The following is a 15,407-nucleotide window of genomic DNA, read 5'->3' on the forward strand; positions in this document are numbered from 1 at the left end:
CAAGTTGCAGTGGCACATGCCTATAATCCTAGCAACTGAGGAAGCTGAGCCAGGAGAATCACAAATTCAAGGCCAGCCTCAGCAAGCTAGAAAGACCCTGTCTCAAAATAAAAAACAAGAAGAACTGGAGATGTAGCTCAGTGGTAAAGCACCCCTAGGTTCCATCCCTGCTACAAAAATAAAAGGAAAGAAAGAAAAAAATAATAACAATTTGATTTTGATTTTAAGTATAAGGAATCTGAAAGCATAGAAAGTTGTTATAATGTTGAAATTGATATTGCATTACATTCATAACAAAATGTACTACAAATATTACTGAAATTAGCATATATATTTAATGATTTTTTTTTGCAGGGTTACATTTATGTTTGGTTCAATACTGACTCATTAAACATTGTACTGGTGTTTTCTTCTTATACTACATCTTCCATCTACTTCTGAAAAGCATGAAAATCTAATATCCAGGATCACTTAGCATAGGTATTTCCTAATGGCAAAAAGAATTAAATATAGCCCTTTGAGAAAAGAAATGGTAGTTAGTTATGGGATAAAATCATTTAATTAAAGCATAGTTTTAGTTATTGCACATCACTTTATTATTCAGTCTGGATAGTTATCCTGGAATAGAAATATTTAAAAGACTGCTACAAAATCTTGTACATTTCTAATGCACACTGGATCACACAGAAATTTAGTAACTAAAGTTATACACAAATTAAAAATAGAGACCTTATTTAATGTATTTATGTTTTCATGCTGTCATTTAGTTTCTAACAATATAATATTTTAAATCAAGACATTTAGATCTACATTGTGTTGTATATTCAAATGCCATTAATTATTATTTTATTATACACATTAGTTCATATCATAATAGTTTTCAACATAAACAATGTTTAAGGTGTTTTTTGTTTTTGTTGTTGTTTGCTATAGACTTAGCAAAATTAGAAATGTGCTTCCTTCTATCTGGCCTCAGTAGGATAAAAAAAAATTAGGGAATCTCCTCATTACTGAAGATAATAAATAAGAAAATATTAAACAGCTTTCAATGCTATCACAAATTATTAGTACACTAGCCTTTGTGTGTCTCTTCCTTTATATTCTACTATAAACAACTTAAAATATGTCCCACTAACTGAGCAGCTAACTTTGAAGGAACCATACCAGAAGACAGTAGGCTCTTTTCCTTTATCAACTTACAAAATGATTTTAACTGTTTACCCAAACCTACCCAAAAAAGTTAAAACAATGACAAACAAAAGATTAATTCCATTTCACATCTGAGAAGTATATCTCAAGACAGTTTTCTTTCTGCATCCTGCAAACAAGAGCTTCTGTCTGTGCTTGCTACTTTTTTATCACATTTCAAAACCAGGAGGCTGAAATTACTAAACAAAAGACTTAACCAGCAAGTGAAAACAACCTTCCTAATTTAATGCTGAAACAATATGAAGATAATCACTTTTAAATATTTTGCCCTCAACATAAGCATTAATTTAAGTCTACATTGAATCTGTTCTTAACATAAGATTTAAAAATTTTCAAAGCAACACAGAATTCAAGAAGGGTTCAAGTTTATGTCAATAAACAAATATTTCAAATTTTATACCTTTAAGAACAGTAAAAAATAATAATTTTTATATCTATGTGATGAGTACATGGCAGTTCATGATACTATTCTACTTTAATATGAGTTTTAAATATTTCAAAATGCAGAAAGTTTTAAGAACATGTACTTTATGGTATACAGTGTTTCAATATATATTGGTTTCCCAAACATAAACTGTTTTAGATATCAGATAAGCAGATATCCCAAATGAAAATATTTTGTTATTTTTTCATAGTAATTACAAGAACACCTGATACAACATATCAACTTAAAGCTTTTCTATATATATATATCATCTAGAAAATCAAACTTCATACTGTAAAAGACAAAGGTTCCAGAACCTTCCAGGTATGTAATGGCGCATGCCTGTAATCCCAGCAGTTTGGGAGGCTAAGGCAGGAGGACTGTGAGTTCAAAGCCAGACTCAGCAACTTAGTAAGGTCCTAAACAACTCCTTGAGACCCTCTCTCTAAATATTTTAAAAGGGCTGGGGATGTGGTTCAGTGTTGGATTTAATTCATGGTACCAAAAAAAAAAAAAAAAAAGGCACAGAACCTTATTGTAAATATTCACAACTAATTAAAAAGAAGAAAAAGTGTGGTACCATGCCCGTCAATAGATGAATGGATGGATAAAAAAAAAAAAAATGTGGCATATATACCATGTAAACACAATGGAATATTACTCAGCAATAAGAGAGAATAAAATCATGGCATTTGCAGGTAAATGGATGGAGTTAGAGAAGATAATGTTAAGTGAAGTCAGCCAATCCCAAAACAACCAAATGCTGAATGTTTTCTCTGATATAAGGAGGCTGATTCATAGTGGGGTAGGGAGGGGGAGCACTGGAGGAATAGATGAACTCTAGATAGGGCAGAGGGGTGGAAAGGGAATGAATGGTAGGGACATGGGGTTAGAAATGATAGTGGAATGTGATGAACATTATTATCCAAAATACATGTATGAAGACATGAATTGGTGTGAATATACTTTGTATAGAACCAGAGATATGAAAACCTGTGCTCTATGTGTAATAAGAATTGTAATGCATTATGCTGTCATATAAATTTTAAAAAATTAATTAAAAAAGAAGAAAATGCTAAAAAAAAAAAAAAAAAAAAAAACAAGCATAATCTTTTCCTCCACTTCCACTATTTAAAATCGTAATAAGGATAAAAACTGATGGTTCTCCTGATGTGGTGGAGCACACCTGTAATCCCACCTATTCAGGAAGCTGAGGTAGGAGGATCACAGGTTTGAAACCAGCCTCAGCAACTTAGTGAGACCCTGAAACAAAATGAAAAGGGTTGGGAATATTGCCCAGTGGTAAATGCCCCTGGGTTAAAGCCCCAGTACCAAAAAAAAAAAAAAAAACACCAACAAAAACAATTGCTAATTCAAATTATTTCCCCATTCAGAGTGGTTTACCATCTAATCACCTTATTTTTAATTTCCAAATTCTCTATTAATTTCAACCAACTCCATTTTCTTTTTTATTCTTGCAGATTCCCAAGGATATCATCTATCATTTCTGAAGTCTTCTACAATTTGAAATCTTAAAAAATATGTCCACATACCTGAGAATATGCAATTTTGCATCTAATACCCCATTGTCTATCTTTTCTTTCAAAATACTCCTTTAGAACCAATGGGTATCTAAGCCATTTTAGTATTTCTAAATGTTAATAATATTAATGTAAAAAAGAATTGGTACTAAAAACACATTGATGTAAATCATTTAATTAATCAAATTTAAAGCTGTATTAAAGCTAATATTAAACAAAAAAACTTATATAGTGATATATCCAGGTATTTCTTAGACCTTTGCTATAATATTTTTGAAACAAATACTACAAATATTGTCAGTAATAGTAATAGCTACATTATTATTAGATATGTTGAATATAGCAAACCAGGATTCACACATGGGCCCTGATATGATCCTTCTTTTTCTTTACATTGTACTAGCAACTGTTCACATTCTAGTGTTTTCAATTACACAATCCCGCTCCCATTTACCTTCATTTTTACCTCAGTCTTTCAGATTAAGCTGGTGTTCTAGGTAATGTGCCATCTATTGGCATTATTTCTAAGGTTTGTAACCCAAAAGGTAAGCTGGAATTTCCAAAGATCACATAAAATACATATTTGGGAAATTCCACACAGCAATGGAAATAAACAAAAACATAATTTTATAGGCTTATGTCATGCAACAAAAATAATTACTTCTAAGTTTATCCAGGGCAGCAGGCTGGAGGTGAGTAGAATATCAGGGTCGATAATATGACCTTCTCTCACAAATTACTCTGATCTTTATCTCCAGTCCATGGTCACTTGCATTCCTCTCAAACTCAAATGTGCTCAGGCAATCCTAACCCAGTTAAAATATTAAAATACAATCTTTCCAAGTTCAAAGATTTTTAAAAATCCCTCCTCACTTCAAAGCCTTATGGTTCTTATACCTTTGCTGAAATATAAATCCACATCTATTATATAGCTTTACCCATTCAATATTATTTAATGGTTTTAAATTTCAAAACTCAGCAGACTTCTAAAAAACAAAGGAACAGATCAAATGTTGATCCAGCAGCACAATTTTTTATCCTACTATAATTTAAATTAATTACATTTTTTGTCTTTAACTATAATTTAATTCAATTCAACATTCATGGCCTTTATGAACTAAAAATACCTCTAAAACTCATCAGGTAATGTGAGGCACTATTAAAAACTATTTCTAACATCACACAAAAGTAATTCAAAGAACTTAAACCATTCCCCTGATTTTCTTTGTCTCCAGAAAATAGCACTGAGGTAAATGTTAAATGTCCCTAATACTATTCCAAGATATATAATTCAAAAACAAGTAAGCAAAAAAAAAAAAAAAAAGGTACTGGTAAGTTCTACAGCACTAAGCCATATATCATTAAAATGACTTTCTAAAAGTGTACACACACATAAACATTCATATATACAAAACAGTTTTAAGCTAAATTCCATGTTATAAATATACCATAAAAATGTAAAGCATTTTTAAACACCCTTTTTAGAAACATTCAGTATAATCAAGTTGTAAAACAAAGAATCTAAGTTTATCTGGTCTCTGTGTATAAATTTTTCATGTTGGGTCCTCACTGAGGCACAGTCAAATACATGTTACACATTTAAAGCTTTAGAAGTGATTTCCAGATTATTAGTTACTTATGTTTTTTTATTAATGACCCTTAAGCTGACACTTCATCAAAACTCCTCTCTTAGATTGTTATCAGATATAATCAGATGCCAATCAGTAAAAGCCTGTTGTTACATATATACTCTTGGGTAATTTAAAATGTCAACAGCAGTAGCAGAAGAAAAACCTAGGTTTTATTTCAAAAATTATACCACAAAATCACCTATCTACAGCAAAATTTTAAGAGAAAGATTTAGGGAATCACTTAATGCATGAACTAGTTTTTCTCATTATTTCTTTATTTTATTCCTACCTATCTGAATCTGTGCATGACTAAATCACAATACAGCCTCCTTAAAAGAGAAAGATATTGTTTTATATCCAATAGTATCCCAATGAACAGACCTTTACAGATATATTCAATGTGTAGAAGAAAAGGAACCACTAAGTAGAAATACACTCAAACTTCAGAATAATTTAATAATGTAATAAGTGTTTTATTAAAGTAATAAAATGCCTACCCTCACAAAAAATATATGTTCTCAGTACAGTAGTCTAGCAGAAAAGAGAAGAAATTTGGAAAAGATGGTGGATTTTCTGAGTTACTTCACAATGCCTATCTGGAGTCCGAACCCCACCAAAACTTCACAATCCAGGAAAATGAACTGGGAAGAATATATAAGGCACTGGTATCAATAAGAAAAACAGGATATGATTTTTAAATATTATCTGTTTCTTCCCACTCTACTATAGCAACATCTCCCATTATTCCATAACTAAAGTATGGAAGAAAGAAACTTAACTCACAAGTCAAGTAATATGCAACTCTAAAATGGTTTTGCAAATTAAGGTACACTAAATGACTGAAAATTAAGAGAACCAGATGCATTCTAAGTATGATAGTTATATTGAAATAAACATATGCTATTAAGCATACAAATCTGAATGTAGTTCAGAAACTTGAATGTTGTTACATTAACCAACTAAAAATAGCACTCAAAAATAATTTTTAAAAATTATAATAATGGGGCTGGGGTTGTAGCTCAGGGGTAGAGCACTTGCCTAGCACTAGTGAGGCACTGGGTTCAATTCTTAGCACCACATATAAATAAATAAATAATACATAGATAAAATAAAGGTCCATTAACAACTAAAAAAAATTAACTTAATAATAATAGTAATTAGAGTCTCTTAATCTTTCATTCACTTCCCTATTAGGCTGGCAAAAGAAATGAGGTATAGTAGAATATGTGACTTTTCCTGAGTTAAGCAAAAATGTTTCTGTTCTTAGTTAGTCCTGTTCTAAAAATCCTGACATCTACTTACCACATTAAAATTTTATGAAAATGCAGATGAGACGTAACAGTTTTTCTGATACCAAATCTGAATTAAAAGAATGATTATCATGCTCACTTCCACAGCACATACACTAAAATTGAAATGATACAGAGATTATCATGGCCCCAACACAAGAATAACATGCAAATTTGTGAAGCATTCTATTTATTAAAAAAAATTATCTAAGTACAAGCCATATTCAAAATAAAAGTAATAATTATTACCAGTGGAGAAATATAAGAGAAGACTAGTGTGGATGATGGCAATGCTTCCAGACCAGGGCTTCAAAGTAGTCCAAAGAGTGTCTGAACTTGCCCAGACCTTGACAGGATTTGAGCTCAAACACCAGTTGAATAGTATTTGGGGGGGGGGGGGGGGGGATGAAAAAGTCAAGGATTTTATAAATAGAGAAATGTAAAAAATGAAATCAAAAGAAACCTAAATTACTTTCTAGTGCTTCTGGTCTGTCTGTCTCTCTCTCTCATCTATCCACATACTTGTGAAATTATGTCCGGTTTTAAATAACTCATTGGTGAGCAACAGGCAGGAGCCCCAACTGTCAGACATTTGTCTGGCACACATACATAGTGAAGCTGGCTCCAGCAGGAACTCAAGCTGTGAGGCTCAGATAATTCCTATGTGGGTGAGCAAATCAGGGCACTTGGCCATCCTCTCTACTAGAACCAATAAAATGGTAGAACCTTCTGACACTTTGCCATAGGTATGGTCATTATCCTAGTGTCAGGTTTAGAGTTTTCTTTCTTTGTTGTTGTTATTAGAAGCAGCAAGGGCAAGCAACATGCTAGCCTTTCAGAACATAGGTAAAGCAATCACCAATTCCTGGCTCTATGTTACTGGCATGCTTCCTTTTCCCAGTGCCAATTTTGACATGGAATCAGAGACTGTTAGTGTTGGAAAGAGCTTTGGAGATTACGAAGTCCTACTGTTTCATTTTACAGATGGAAAGGCTGAGACCTACAGAATTTAAGTGACTAGGCTAAGGTTTTACACTTAGGGGCAAACTGAGTACTTCTGTTGTCTCCTCTTTATACTTATTTTGCTGGTACTTTTGAAGTCCTTAATTTCTCAACCTAGTCACTGTCTCTCATTTCCTTTTCTACCACATCTTAATTTATCTGTCTCCTCTCACCAACTAATATACTTAATTTTTTCAGACCAATTGCCTTACTCTCTTATCACTGATTCAGTTCCTATTATCCCATACCTATTTTTGCCTAAACAGGAAACATCAAGAACCTCTGGGACTCCTTGTCCAAGCAATATAAAATAAAGACAAATTGTATTGACTGGGTATTTCTAAATGAGAAAGAATCCAGGAGTTAAAAGAGTCAGCAACAGACAGGTGTATGTGACTGTGCAAACCAGAGACTTAACTAGAGATTAACCCTAAAATACTTAGCTAGAGGCAAGAACAAACTCATGATGACGGAGAATTCTGAATCAAAACTACACTTAGGTACATCATTAGTGAAATAAGGTTATATATTTGTTAAAGAGAGTAGTCAGATGAATATTATAAGAAAATAATAGATGATTGAAAATAATCTTCCAATGTAAAGCCCTATTTCCTAGACTTTTTTGAAAAGTTTCTTTAAAATGTGTCAAACTCACAAGCAGAGAGTTGAGAGTAAGTCTCATTTATGTGATGGGGCTAATTATAAAAATAACGTAAAAGGGGGTCATATAATTAATTAAACACAAGATGGGGGAAGATGGGAGCAGGTAAAATGAAAGTCAAACAAAAAGTTTGTACAATATACAATACTTTGGGGGAAAAAGATGACTATCAGACAAATTTTTCAAATAGAATGTGTTAATCATAATTTTTCTACTTTGACAAAGATTAAAACCATTTAAATCACTCTAAAATAAGAAAAACATTTCATTCTTAATCAAATTGCTCAAAAGAATAAAAATGTATCAAATTACCAAACAGCAACTTTATATATAGCTTCCAACTTCAAAATGCTAAACATTTCTAACATCCAAAGAAAGAAGCCAGAGAAGACATTTCCCCTCTGTAATTTCATATATTATTCTGGATAATGTTCAAAGATTACTTTACAATCTAAGATAGGAGTTAGCAAATTAATTCCAAAATTCCTTATTGTTATAGGAAGACCAGAGCTGACTTCACACATTTCATACCCTCAGTAAATAACAATAATAAGCAATATATTATAGACCTGCAGAATAATTCCTTGAACAACTCATCTTTATAAAATTGACTAGAATATCCTATTATATAGTAATGACTAGATTTAATATGAAGTTTATAAATAAGGCTCAAAATGATCTCAAACAAATTCACGTGAAACGTGAAGAGGAAAATCTAAATAGGATAATGAAATGGACAATGGGAAGTGTAAGACACAATGAAATGTTACATCATTAGTTCTTAATCTGAAATCCCTAGACCAGGGGAATTATGTGAATGTAGTAGAAGGAGCCCCACTATAATATGGCTGCAGAGTAAAATTAAAACATAATTTTGGACTAACATTCTTTTAATTCAATGTGGTAACAAGACTGATTATCAAATGGCAATCCAAAGCTGTGACTGAGAGATATCTTTATGGTCTTGTTTTATTTTTAAAAGGAGAGAAAAAAGAATAATTACTTAATAACTTGGACTTGGACTAGTGGACAAAGTCTTTCAGAACTTCAGCCACATTAGAAAATAAATGGTCACCAAGGATCATGTTCGAATGATAACTAAGTAGCAAAAAAGTTACAATAGGTATCTAAACATTTCCTAGTAAAAATAACCAACAGGTATTCCACAACAAAGACTAACTAACCTACATTACATAAATTATGTTTTAAATTTCACAAAAACCCTAAGATTTACCCTATTTTTCAAATGAGAAAACTGAGGCTAAGTGAAGGCAAATAACTTGTCCCAGGTCATACAGCTAATAAGATTATCTGAAACCTGACTCCAAGCCTGTGTTCTTAGCCTTTAATATACTCAAACCATGCATTTTTGTATTGATACTCTAAAAACAACGCAGTTTTTTAACTGATCATTTTAATGATGTACATGCTGTACTTTGATATAAACCCAAAACTTCAAATATAAAGATTTCTAAACAATACAATTTGCCATATACTTTTAAAAATCACGGTGTCATTGACTAACTAGTAAACTGTGGGACTATATTTTTTTTACAGAAAAAATGCCTAACCTTCTTTAGTTAAGACCAGTATTTAAAAACATTGTTACTCTCTAGTGACTTTTTATATTCTTTGACACATTCCACCACATAAATTGTTATACTTTATAAAGTTACTTTTTAAAATTATCACCATTAGCTGATTATAGTTTAATGTGGAATACATCCATGAAACTTTACCTTTCAAAGTTTACTTGGGGAAGACACCACTGTGTCAGTATTTACCTTTGAGAGTATATTGTTGTGAAAAGAATTGATGTGCAAGAAACAGCCCAACACACCAGATTCAACAGCTCTAAAAAAATCTCTTCAGATACAGAAAATTGTTCCCACTTTAGAAGTATAAGGCACAGAATAAGGCAGAGAATCTAAAACTTTGCTGATAATAAGCAGAATTCAAAAACCAAGCCAGATCTATATGTGTAATAAGAATTGTAATGCATCCCGCTGTCATGTATTTAAAAAATAAAATCAATAATTACAAAAAAAAAAAACAAGCCAGACTACTCCAACAGCATAAAGCAGGAACTGATTTATCTAGATAACTTTTTATATTATTATTGTTGATTATTAAGCATGATAACTACCATATTTGCCTTCACTTAGCCACCATAAACATTTATACTTTTCAGGTGTATTTCTGAACATTATGCCATGAAAGCCTATCACTAATTATGCTATATAAAAGTGTTATAAGAACATGTAATATACTGATATGTGCCAGCAATATCAAATTCTAGAAAACCAAAACACCAGGTTATGTTTTTCTCAAGTTAAAATAAATTTTTGAGATTCAAAAATCTGCATATATTTTAATTTATAAGGACTTCTGATGACACTGACTACATCAAAGATTTCAACTTTAGTATGCTATATGTTGCAATAATACACACACTTCAATATAAAAGTGCCAATGAGACAGTACATTAAATTTTAAACTCCACAGAAATAAGACTATATATTTGAATGCATAGGTAATTAAAATTTTTTCTTTAAATAAAAGTGCTAATCATTTCACATTTTTAGTTATAATAATCTAATATTGATAACAGCACAGCACCCTCTGGTGCATCTGTTATAAGATGTGCAAAATTCCTACAAAAAAAAAGCGATGGAATCACAGAGTAAAAATAAACCTAGAAATCAATAGGTTAATACTCTTTTATTTACTCCAGCACATATTTTTAAACTCTAATGCTTAAAAACAATTTTCATTTTAAAAAAACTACAAATTTTATAGCAGCAACTAAAATAGGTCAGGAAATTTTTTGTTTTAAAATATGAAACTAACAAAAAAAAATTTGTTTCTAAAACATATCGCTCAAATTAAAATAACATCATGCAAAAAAATTATTCTAAGTATGAAATGGTTAAAATTGACTTATGTTAACCAAATTTCACTTTAGTCAAATCCTTTTGCTTCAGATAAATTTGACCTTTGAATGTGTAAGGAGCTTCCACATTCTTTTTCTGGATTCAAAGAGAATTTGTCATTATTTGTAAAAATTGATAAACAGTTTATAAAAGCATCTACAAGTTCTACAGCTTGAAAATACAGGGATACTTAGACATGAGCTATGACCAATCTTCAGTAGTTCAAAGAGGACAGTACAGAAATTTTACTTAAAAAAAAAACAAAAAACTCCTCCTAGGAAAATAATTAACTCTAAAATATCTAACCAAAGACAAAAGCAAAGGATGCCACCTGCTTTAGACAGCCCTTTTGTGAACCCCTGTGGAAGTCCCAACACAATGCAGTAAAAAAATGAAAGTGACACCTGTTTAAAGCAGCCATCTGTCTCTAACACACTAGATTTAGTCAAATCTACTTATCTTAGATTTCCAAAATATGGGAACACTATGCACCTGTGAACAACAAGGAATTTATAAGCCATTTTGTGGTAGCTACTAGAATATCCAAAGAGTTAAAGACAAATGATTTACTTAAGCAAACTATTTTAATAAAGTAACTGAGAACAAAGGATATTTAGTCAGATGTTCAACATAAAAGAATAAACAACCAGCATATTCATCATTTAAAAAGTCTACTTATTTAGTATTTTCATTTCTTATATTCTCAGTGTAGATATTAACAACAAAGTAACAATCCTATTAGACTGCTCAGATCAGAGGAAAAAAAAATTAACTCTTACTACACACCTGACACCCATCCTTTAAAAATATACACAAACATACACATAATTTAAAATCTGAAAAGCAAAATTATGTACCACCTACAGTTTGAAAATACAGTGATACTTATTATCCCAGAGTTGGAAGTTTAGAGGAATGCACACATAATACCAACTTTCTCCAGAATGATGAAAAACATCACCTTATCATTCAAATAGTGCATGGCAACTATCTTAGGATTCATTCGGTTTTTTGTTATTTTTTAATGGTTAAAAAAAATTACCAATAAATTTGTTAAAGGTTAAAAAAATTGTTTAAGGTTAAAGAATTTCAAGCTTTTAAACTATAAACCTTTTAATTGAGTACCTAAGTAGAGTACAAGACTATTTGAATACTGAAGAATAACACAGTATTTCAGAAATCAGGCACAACTACCTCTATATAATGAAAACGTTGTAAAACGATGCAAACTTCTAGGAATACATTATTAGTTTACGACATACATGTAAATTTACTATGCCTATGTCCTATATGGTTTAATATAATTCATAGGAAAAACAATACAAAAAGACTGAAAAGCATTATAATATAAAACAAACGATATTTAGCTACTCAAACAAAGTTACTAGTGAATATAGTTTGAAAGCATGATTACTTTCACAGATTTCTGATAGTCTAAAAACTGAAAGCAATACCAACACATAACATACACTCTTCTAGGAAAAATATTACAGAAAGAATGAACTAAATGCTGAGTATTTACCTCTGTATTTAATTTTAAATGTCATTTGTTTTGTTACTATTTATGATTATTATTTAACCAATCCATATGAATAATTTTCATTTACTTGAGCCCTAAGTATCTCTAACAGCAACTTTTATACCACATGCATGCTTTAAAATTGGTTAAGAAGTCAAATTCAATTTAAACTCTGCTTTCAAATCAGTTTGCGAACCTAAATTTAAATTTTAGAAAATCTAAAACACACAAGTAAAATGCCTCAAAATGTTTTTAGACACTGCAAATAAAAATACTAAATATAACATTGTAGAATATATATATAATCTACTTGACTGAAACTTATGTAAATGGCATAAGATCTAAAACTATCCCAAGACAGCAAAACTCCTATTAACTTCAGAGACAGTTTATAGGACCCAGGAGCTTCACCATCCAAAAGTGTTCAGGCATTTGACACTCATCTGAACAGAAAAAAAAAATACAAGTTAGTCAGAGAAATTTTCATGGAATTTAGGTTGGGGAGGGGATGATTAGAAAGAGATGTGAGTGCTGAAGAAAACTTCCTTTCGAATAAAATATCATCTGCATTTAAAATAGGAATCACAAGAAAACGAAAAAGGAAGTTTTATTAAACCCCTAACTCCTATTTTAAAATATTAGCCTAAATATCATTATAATTACCCAACTTGCTCATTGACAATCTCAAGAATAATTAATGCTGTCATATTATTCACAGGCTGCTGTCAGTTAATCAATATATGTTTGCTGTTACAAAGAATACTGTTTAAATAAGTGTTTTAAAATCTAAATTGGAAATTACAACATGTGCAACTATAATAGTACATTATATCTGTTTTAGTATACATTCATTAACAATACTTTTGACTGATAATTAAAAGTTAGACTGAAAAATGAACAAAATTGAGATCTGTAAAACCAGGTTAGCTTTAATCAAGAACCCTACTACTTGAGGACTGATAAGTATTCAAATCTGCAGAGAAAAACATTTTCTTGGGGAAAAAAAAAAAAGAAGTTCCCTCTTCCTAGCACGTTTAAGTTCACTGTCCAAAGAAAATAAAAAAGTAAATAAAAAATATGTTAAGTACACACATGCCTAGATCTTAACAACCAAAAAGAAAGTGAAATATACACACGTTTCAAGTTGAGAAGCTTCATGCATTCTTTATGAACAACTTGACTTCAATTTCAACTCTCAAAGGGAAATGATGAAAAAAAAAAAAAAACCTCTTAAAGTACCATAACTGTCACAAATAACATTGTGAAGTGAGTTCTCGAAAGCTTCCTTGTGTCCTTTCCCTGTTCATCACACACGAAGTCTCATAACCACAATGAAAATTGTTAACACTCCACTGTGGGGAGGGGAGGTTCATCAAAGTGAAATGGAACCTCACTACTACTCCCTCCCATCTCCACAAGAAGGATAAAGCACTGTCAATAACTACTAACCCAAGTACAACAGATACCCTGCATCCGGTTTAAATCACAAGCGCGCGCACACACACACACACAGACACACACACACCAAAAAGAGACAGAGACTGACTTTAAAAAAACAAAAAAGAAACAAACAAAAAAAATATATATATATATATTTATATCTATATATTTATATATATATTTATATATATATATATATATATATATATATATTTATATTTATATCTATATCTATCTATCTTTCCCTGTGCAACAGAGAGCCCAGCGAAGAGGCCCCGGGTTTCAATGTATGTGCAAGGGGTTGGGGCGGGGGGGGGGGGGGGGGGGGGAAAGAGTGCTGAATGGATATTAAGACTGTTTGCAGCACAAAGAAAATACAATTTTAAAAGAAAAAAGAAAACCATGAAGCTGATGATGGTCAAAGAAGAGCAGCTCATTTAGCACCAAGCAAAGAGGGGCAAAAATGAAGGGAATAGGCGGTGGGAAAAGTTCACGGATGTATGAGGATAAAAATAACAAGGCCCCACAAGTGAACAACAACAACAACAAAACACCACCTCTTGGGTCCCCCCACCCGGCCGCACATTGTTATCTATTTCGGTTTTCAAAGAAAAAGGAAACAAGCAGCTTTGAAAAAGAACGGGGGCAAAAAAAAAAAAAAAAAAATCCCTTATCTCTTCACCTGACCCTCCTCCTCTCACCAGACCTAAGGGAAAGATCCAGCATCCGCATCGGAAAACTGTGGCTCCCTCTCCCGCTCGGCTCTCAGCCCCCCGCGCTCCCGCTCCATCCCTGAAGTGCGGCCGCCGAGGGCCGGGGAGGGCCAGCGGGCGGCGCGGCGCCCACACCCCCGACCCCGCCGCGGCGCGCAGGGTCCATTGTAAACAAGCCGGGGACAGAGCCCCTCGGCTGCCGCGCCGCAGCAGCAGCCCGGTGTCAGGAGTGAGACCCCGCACAGCCACGCTCCGCTCGCACACACGAACACACACACGCACGGACACACGCGTTCACACGCATCCACACGCTCCCACACACATGTAGAGACCGAAGAATATTCACCTTGGCTGTGGATTATTGTGGTGTTGTTGGTGGGTGATGGAGATGGTGGTGGTGGGGAGGAGGAGGAGGAAGAGGAGGAGGAGGAGGAGAGGAGTAGTTGTTGTTGATGGGTAACAGTCGCCAGGACTACGGTGACTATGGCGCTTGATTCACAAGGCAACGGTTGCTATAACTCACAAAAGAGAGAGAGAGGGAGAGAGAGAGGGAGCGAGAGGGAGAGGGAGACACTCGCACGGGGAGGGGTGGGGGAGGGAAGAGGGGAGGAGGCGGGCCGGCGGAGTCGCCGGAAGGGGCGGGCTCACCACCCTGACTGACATGGCTCAGAACACGGGCAGGCGGAGGGGTGGCCGAGAGCACGGGATTCTGATTTAGGGACTCCGAAGAAGTGCGCTTAGGCTTGGCCAGGCCTGCCGTCACTTAAAGTCCTCCCAGACGAACGCTACTACACAATTTGGTCAAGCCGAGGAGACTTTAGAGTTAGAATGCGAGGAATACTTTCTGTAAAGCCAGAATTGCCGGTCACCGCAGCCAGCTTTGTGCAGAGAAGCCCCAGAGCCATGAGAGGGTAATGGCTAAACCAGGGATGGGAATAGTGAGCGCGACCCCAGGCACTTTGTGAGGAGATGAGCTATGGCGGGGGAAGCATCCACTTTGAAGAACGGCCTTCGACCCCCCCAACATCATTTCCGGGGCGGGCTC

General features: G+C 33.5%; 1 protein-coding gene and 1 non-coding gene across 3 annotated transcripts in view; one reads left to right on the top strand and one right to left on the bottom strand.

The window, feature by feature from the left end:
• Rfx3 (regulatory factor X3) overlaps nucleotides 1–14,873 on the bottom strand; it is a 301,278-nt gene extending 286,405 nt beyond the window's left edge. For both annotated transcript variants that reach the window (XM_071600604.1, XM_071600605.1), the window contains exon 1: nucleotides 14,709–14,873. The gene's annotated coding sequence lies outside the window, so the exon portion shown is untranslated. The remainder of the gene's footprint in view (nucleotides 1–14,708) is intronic.
• Nucleotides 6,187–6,290, top strand: LOC114098878 (U6 spliceosomal RNA). Its single transcript, XR_003583808.1, has one exon. It is a non-coding gene; the product is annotated as a U6 spliceosomal RNA (small nuclear RNA).
• Nucleotides 14,874–15,407: the final 534 nt, after the last annotated feature.

Source organism: Marmota flaviventris, chromosome 13, assembly GCF_047511675.1.
Source record: "Marmota flaviventris isolate mMarFla1 chromosome 13, mMarFla1.hap1, whole genome shotgun sequence".
In the NCBI taxonomy this organism is placed as follows: domain Eukaryota; kingdom Metazoa; phylum Chordata; class Mammalia; order Rodentia; family Sciuridae; genus Marmota; species Marmota flaviventris.